The sequence below is a fragment of the Spea bombifrons genome, chromosome 1 (genome assembly GCF_027358695.1).
Source record: "Spea bombifrons isolate aSpeBom1 chromosome 1, aSpeBom1.2.pri, whole genome shotgun sequence".
Taxonomy (NCBI): domain Eukaryota; kingdom Metazoa; phylum Chordata; class Amphibia; order Anura; family Pelobatidae; genus Spea; species Spea bombifrons.
The window spans coordinates 35,996,785-36,005,363 of NC_071087.1; the positions used below are offsets into that span (position 1 = coordinate 35,996,785).

Sequence of the window (8,579 nt, forward strand, 5' to 3'; positions counted from 1 at the left end):
ACCCTACGCCAAAACAAAGAAGCAGAGGCTCAGCACTTCAAATAATAAGGTGAGTTTATTTCACACAGGCAACGTTTCGACGCACAGGTCTTTCTCAAGCCTTAGAAATATTAGTGCACACATTCAAGTTTTTATGCAACAGCAAGTGATTAAGGGGTCGGACACACCCGATCCTACATAACAATTTAAAGTGACAGTGCAAACTGACCAGTCTATATATAAAGTGACAGTGCAAAGATAGCCAGTCAATGTGTATATATAAATAAATAACATTATATAAAAAATATGAATAAATATGAAGGTGAAGTGATAAATATACTACAAATATATATATATATATATATATATATATATATATTATATAAAAAAGTGTACACAAGTTTAAAATCAACACTGTACTACAAATACAGACACTATATGATCTAAAGATATTACTGTAACAAAACTGTGGTATGATAATATACAATATTAAAGATCGGTCTGTCAACGCAGTGGCACAAATATTATATAATCTCAAAATTTACAAAGAGGCATTAAATAAACCTACAGGGCCAGCTACGTCCCGGAATAACCATCAGCCGAGCTAAAATAAGGAGAATCTAAAAGAGATAAAGGATAATGGTTAAGTTAATAAATAGGAATATCTTTATATAAAAGTATATATTTCCAAAATAATTTGATTCCCAATCATCCTAAATGTCTCATATTAGGGCAAGGCTTTCACACAAGTTAACAGCCTATGACACTTGGTATTTCCAAGTAGTCTCCCATCCACATACTGACCAGGGCCAGCCTTGCTTAGCTCCCAAGATCTGTCGAGATCGGGTGTATTCAGGATAGTATGGCCATAGGCTCACAAGAATGGCATTAAATCCAGTTCCCTATTAAGTCCATTTGGAAATAATGTATCCAATTCATAAATCCACCATGCTTCACGTTGTTTTAGAATATTAACTCGATCACCCCCTCGGTTAGGTCTAGATACCTGTTCAATAACACGAAATTTAAGGTCCGTCAGTTTATGTTTCAACTCATCAAAGTGGGATGGGACCGGTAAATCCAATTTTCTTAATTTGATGGTGGATTTATGTTTGGAAAATCTATTTTTGATCTTCTGTGTAGTTTCTCCTACATATAAAAGGTTACAAGGACATGTGAGTATATAAACTACATAGGATGATTCACATGTATAATGGGATTTAAGATTGTACCATTTATCTTTCTGTGGATGTTTAAATCTGTCCCCCTTCAATATATCAGGACAGGCCACGCAACCTAAACATGGAAAATTGCCACATTTTTTTAAACCCATAAACCGCTGTGAATTATCACATTTAACATTTTTAAGTTCAGCGTGGACCAATTGATCCCGAATAGTACCACCCCTTCTATATGCCATAAGAGGGGGCGATGTAAACTCTTTTATCATTGGGTAGCCATCAGAAATGGAAATACCAAGTGTCATAGGCTGTTAACTTGTGTGAAAGCCTTGCCCTAATATGAGACATTTAGGATGATTGGGAATCAAATTATTTTGGAAATATATACTTTTATATAAAGATATTCCTATTTATTAACTTAACCATTATCCTTTATCTCTTTTAGATTCTCCTTATTTTAGCTCGGCTGATGGTTATTCCGGGACGTAGCTGGCCCTGTAGGTTTATTTAATGCCTCTTTGTAAATTTTGAGATTATATAATATTTGTGCCACTGCGTTGACAGACCGATCTTTAATATTGTATATTATCATACCACAGTTTTGTTACAGTAATATCTTTAGATCATATAGTGTCTGTATTTGTAGTACAGTGTTGATTTTAAACTTGTGTACACTTTTTTATATAATATATATATATATATATATATATATATATATATATATATATATATATATATTTGTAGTATATTTATCACTTCACCTTCATATTTATTCATATTTTTTATATAATGTTATTTATTTATATATACACATTGACTGGCTATCTTTGCACTGTCACTTTATATATAGACTGGTCAGTTTGCACTGTCACTTTAAATTGTTATGTAGGATCGGGTGTGTCCGACCCCTTCATCACTTGCTGTTGCATAAAAACTTGAATGTGTGCACTAATATTTCTAAGGCTTGAGAAAGACCTGTGCGTCGAAACGTTGCCTGTGTGAAATAAACTCACCTTATTATTTGAAGTGCTGAGCCTCTGCTTCTTTGTTTTGGATTTGTTGAGGGACTTGGTGGTACCCTGGCTCGTGCACCATTTCACTGCTGAGTGCTGCATTCCAACCTCTCTTTTTGTGTATGCTATTTTACTAACCCTACGCCCACCTGTCACTCCAAAAAGCATACAAACAAGCCATATAAAGTGGTACATCCCGTATAAATATGCTGGTTTTTCATTATAAAAAACAATAAATTACCCACCACATCAGTCAGTATCTGTAAATGCTGCTGATTCTGTTATTCATTATAGAGCAAGTACACGGTACACATCCCACCTGCTGATTTCATTACCTATTCTGAAGGGCTTTCTGTGTTCTCATTCAATAAGAGTGTCAATGAAGTGAGTTAAAATACCAACTCTTCTTCAAATCTCAGCCTAAGCTCTATTGGAGTTTTTTTTTAAAGAGATTTCATAATGCTAACCATTGGTTTCATTAGGTATAAAGTAACACAAAATATAGTTAAAATATATGACATTTTGACAAATCTGGTTAATAGAATATAAGATATGATAATTATTCCTGAATTACACTGCTAATATTTGACAACATTTTAATGTGATGTCGGTTAGCAATTTCACTGCATTTTGAGACATTTCCATTAAAAGAATAATTTTATGAAATGTGAAGTAATTAATCTAGAAGCAATAAAAGTAATGAAAGAATAACTTTTGTAATTATATGACAGGGTTTAATTACTGTTTTACTTAAGTACTACATAAAATTATCTTTGGCACACAATGAGTATTTTGGTTTTTCCAATGAATAGCAAATCTTTCAGAAGTTCAGCGATTATCTAAGGTGACAAATGTATGCACAGGTAAGCACATAAAAGCTTACGGTTTAATACCCAGAAACACATATAGTATAGCGATCTAAAATGATGCGCAACCAGTCGCTTACAATATCACTTTCTTTCTAGAGCAGTATGTTTTGCATTAAGTTGATACTGGGGAACCGGAGCAAATATGCACGACTTCCATCATTTTTGCATATTATTTTCTCCACTGCTACAATATATTGTATTTCTACATGTCATGGGAAGTAACCGTAGAAAATGATTGATTGGAGGAATGAAGTCAGTTGGGCATGTGGGACAAATTCATGGCTTTATATATTATATGCCCTTTAAACATTTGCTGGATAGACAGATATATCTCATTTACTTTCCGTAATGAGTACCTAAATTACTGTTTTAAAATGAGTTGGGCGTATTAGACATTGGACATAAAATCGCTAAATATTTTGTCAGCCTCGAATAACCTGATTACTAAGCTGATAAAACAAGCTAGTCACAGGAAGACTCGTGTTGACATTAAACAGCATGCCTTTTCCCCTTGGGAAGCTAGAGTGCCTCCTGTATATGTTTAGTGGGCAATTTTTACAGTGTTACTTCTGCTGTTTTTGGCAAATTCTTTGAGCTGAACCAACCTTACTTCTCAGTACAGAAGACGAAACCTCAGCACTTTTATATTTATATATATGGAAATAATTCTCAAGAGATTTAAAAATGAAAACGATACACAAGGAAACAGTCGTATAGCTCAAGGGATGTACTGAAATAAAATGATGATTAAATGTACACTTTGATATTTGAAAACATTTTTATTAAGTGAACAGTCTAGTCTCCAAAATTGCATTTTTTTATTAATGCAGGCTGAATTCATTTGGCATGCACTCCATTGCATGTTATTACATACAAACTGGAGCATGCATTGTTTAGTTATTAGATTTAGACAATGAGACTTCTGTCTCATATAACTTTTCTTCTGGCTGCCTCTATTGCAAGCAGGAAGCATTATGATATTCACATACTCAGTAGCATTCTCGTTTAAGTCACTGAAGCAAAAAACAATCACATGTATGAAACCATAACTTAAGCATACAGATACTGTATGTCAGTGTCGAGCATGTATGTAATAAGATGCTGCTATTCCCATTCCCTAGAATGGGAGTTCTACTAAGCAAGTGCTAGAAGAATGCTATGGTATGATCCATGCTTTCAGAAGAGGCAGCTGGGGAGAACTTCAATGAGACAGAGGTCCAATACCTAAAGAATGCCTGCACCAATTTGCATGCAAAAGACTAAAATATCAATTTAACATGAAGATAGGGCTGGAATGTGCCTAGGAGAATCACATTTAAATATGGATATAGTTTTTTGTGATCTGGTAAATATGCACCACATTTTATTTTTGAATCATAGCAGATCTGATAGATAGATAGATAGATAGATAGATAGATAGATAGATAGATAGATAGATAGATAGATAGATAGATAGATAGATACAGATATTTTATACCAATGTAATCCTTTAATTTGATCTAATGTCATTTTACTTGTATGTTTCATCTCAAATGTGCGCAATCTTTAATTATATATTTAGCCCTTTGCTGTGATTAAGTTTTTATTAGTACAACACTTTAAAATGGATAATGTATTTGAAAAAGCTGCAACTGCATTGTAAACAAAGTCACTCTAAATCAAACAAAATATACCTGATTTTAACACCAATAGCCACATAATAGCCACAAAAAAAGGTTATTTTAACAGTATTACATTCTTTAAACCTATATATCGAAGTAGATACTTACACATGTGCCAGATTTAGTAGGGTAGTCAATTTGACAAAATAATAATCAAGAAGTTTATATAGTAAGTTATAGAGGCCAATTCAACTAAAGTTGGCTATATTAAAGAATATGCTTAAAGAATGGTGATGTGCTGATTCAGGACACTTTCCCAAATTGTCAGTGTTATATTATTGCACTCTTGGAGAATTGAGCAGCAGTTGTTATAGGAACTTTAATCACACAATATTCTGGCGGATCAGGAAATTGGTCCTGGTCTGCCAAATTCAGGGACTTTGAGAGGCTAAAGTTTTTGAAGTAGAAATTGTCAGGCTGCAGGATCAGCTGCCATGTAACAACCAATGTGGTTATTCTCCATGAGAATTGTATACGAAGACACAAACATAATTGAAAAGTTTGGCCAGTTCAAACATGTTGCATACTTATTGCAAAGGATCTGAAATCAGAAGATTATAAAACATATGTTTAACATGTTTTACAGAGATGTATTAAAAGTTCATAACATTTTGAACAGGTCGGCTATAACAGGAGACTGATTGCAATTTAATGTTGTCATTGCAGCAATCACACTAGTAAGTAGATAGTAGATATTCAAACACATTACTATTATTCACTCAGAGGCTACATACTAGTAGTATGGGAAAAAAATCATTATTTACATTGCCCTTCGTCCACAGAATTTATAATTCTAGCATTTATAATTTACAAGGAAGACAACCTAAAGTACCAGTTATTAATTCAGATAATCAGCAAGGAAAACCAATATGCAATGATATAAAAACATCTTAACACGTAAATTTGTTAGTAGCTAGTGATAAATATGTGGTGTATTTAAAAAAAAAAAAAAAAGGTGTTTGGCACAAAGAGTTTAATCAGCTGAAGAGACAACCACTTGAGTGAGCTGAGCCAGAATTTTAGCTTGGCTTGTCGGTGGCACACATGCTGGCCCATACACATATACAGCATAAAGAAAGTCCTCACTAGTATCCTTCTAAGCAAGATATGGCGTTTGAGCCAGCTCAGTTCTGGCTTGCGTTCCTCCACTCATGTCAAGCTGAGCTCAAGCTTGCCCAGCTATGCTGGATGTGTGTTGACAAAAGTTAGTGGATTAGAAATCTATCCATAAGAGCAAATGTTCATACCACTTGATGACAATATGGCCATAATCTATAGAAAATATACTTCAGGTGTGCGAGTAGCTGCAGCATCCTACATTACACATACTTTATTACTCTAAATGTAAAAGTAAAACAAGTGTTCAGTAAGATTTCCATTACTTTTTCTGTCAAGAACTACTTTGAATCAGTTTGTGGATACATTTGGTGCAGCTTAGGCAAGTGGAGCAGTACAAAGCTGCAGTGGAATAGAGACCTGCTGCTCCAGAGTCAATGAGTGCCTCTGTAATAATTGAAATCTTGTCCCAAGAGAAGGCCACCGAGACTAGAGGTTTATCCTTATGGATAGCCTGTCCCCAGTGGAGCCTTAGGTGCATGCGTTTCCCGGACGTGTGGGGCAAATTCGCAGCAAGTGTCCTGCTTTACCGGAGTAAAAGCACAGGCCCTCCCTTGTCCTAATCGTCTCCTCAACTGAAAAATGGGTAAACCCAAACTGCATGGGCTCCACATTGTCCGAGATGCCAAAACAAAAAAAGGAGAGGGAGGCACAGGTTTTTTTCACCTTGTGTTTTCAACCTTTTTTGTTCTTTATACCTCTGCTGATTTACAGTGGGGTCATTACAGAAACGCTGTTCCTTTTAAACAATTTGGCTAGGGATGGTATTGAATGCATGCATGCATACCCATCATCATACATTAAAAAAGCAAACAAGTAGAAAAGCTAAGACTTTCTTTGACGACACAAAATCAGATTATCTGGTAAAATTTCTTATAGAAAATCAGACTTGCTGTGCAATACAAATAAAATATTCCCTATATAGCAAAACACTACTAGAAAGAAAATAAGCCTTTTATCATGTCTAGTCTAGAAGTAGAATGATCTATGGGTGTCCCTTTCGCTTTTCTGACCCAAATTATAATTGATACATTTCTTGATTTTCAGATTTAACGTGTATGTGTTTTTAAGTTGACATTCTGCACATCCTTTTATTATTGGCATTAAAAAGCAAGACAACATCTTTTTACCTCCTCCACATGCAGCAAGGCATTGTCTTTCAGAGCTGCCAGATTATTCTCCGCAATATCCTTGCTTCCTCAACTCCAGAAATCTGTTCTTCTAATAGTGCATTTTTTAATCAAAAGGATGTAGTATGCCCACACACACATGTACAGCTATCATGAAGATATTAAATTGACTTCTATTTCAAATACTTCATTAAATCAATATGCAGAATTAACTTTAAGATTGCCTAAAAACTATTTTCACAAGTCCATATTTGAAGAATATAATTAAAGGATTACTTTTTTCATATCCTGATTTTTTTTTTATCTCAGTCTGTTAAAATTGTTTTAACTAAAGATGGTCCGGCATTTCTGAGATTATTGAGGATATTGTACCAAAGCAAATTCTTTCTGAATGATTTAAAGAGATTATGACACATTTCACAAAGCCAAATTTGTATAGGTCTATACACTTCTACACACTAATTAAACCTATGCAATGGCGTTTATGAAGTTTAACAAACAATGTATATCTACCACAACACAGCTTATATGCATGTCATGGGGGTTGGAATACGGTTGATTATTTCTCCCTATTATCTTATCTCTGCTATTTTGATACGGTGCTGATTGCTATTCAGACAGCCTTTGTTAAGGGTGAGTAAGGAAAAGGGTATAGGTAGTTTAAGTAAATTATTTTTTAATGGTAGCAGCAAAGACAGCAACAGTTCCACAAGGACCCAGATGCGTATAATGGGAGCTGAATGCTTGCATTTGTATATGTAATTCACAAAATAATTCTAGTAGAGGTTCAAACATACAGCAACACATTTGTAAAACACTTTTTTTCTACTGATTTTGCTCTGACATGTCACCCTCCTTCACACAAAACACTATCAGGCAGCACCCCTCCTTACATAAATGCACACAGTCTTTTAACCCCCACACACATGCAACACTATCCAGCAGCTGCTTCCCTCTCCATACATAACAGTACGTAGCAGTCCCTTTCCTTAATGCACAAATCATTGTCCATGCTGGAGGGGGGCAAACAGAGAAGGTCCTGTAATAGTGCACTTCGCTTTAAACCCTCCTCTGGCGTGACAAAAAAATTCCTCTACTTTTTTAGAATTTACATATATTATTGATTTTTGTTTTAATGCAACTCAAATACGCAAATATTAAAAGTATTAAAATAATCTATACCATTCATATTTTAGACAAAAGCTTGACTTTTCATGTACAGTTGTCCTGCTGCTTTTATAAGTATGCCTTTCTTGTATTCAGAAGCATTTGAATAGGCAAATTACATTATATTGTCCATAAGTGTTTTTGATCTAGATAGCCTACGCACTCTCTAATCTGAGGTACATTTTCACCGAATGCTGCAGTCTTCAGAGAAGAGATTTTTGAGAAAGAAGGAAATGCAGCAAGGAGAGAGAAAAGAAAAGTACAAATGAAGATATAAAGCAGGTCCACAGAAGTTTAAGAAAATAAGAGACAGCGAGAGACAGGGAAAAGAGGCAACATAATAATAAGAAGGTAGAAAAAAAAGAGAGAAGAATGATAATGTAGAGAGGTACATACATGGGTAATACATTCTATTACAAGGCTCATGGCAGTTCCTGATACACAACGAAGGTCTGTTGTATTT

The 8,579-nt window shown here is 34.6% G+C and overlaps 1 pseudogene; it reads right to left on the bottom strand.

The window, feature by feature from the left end:
• Positions 1 to 734: 734 nt before the first annotated feature.
• LOC128468554 (uncharacterized) lies at positions 735 to 853 on the bottom strand (annotated as a pseudogene).
• Positions 854 to 8,579: the final 7,726 nt, after the last annotated feature.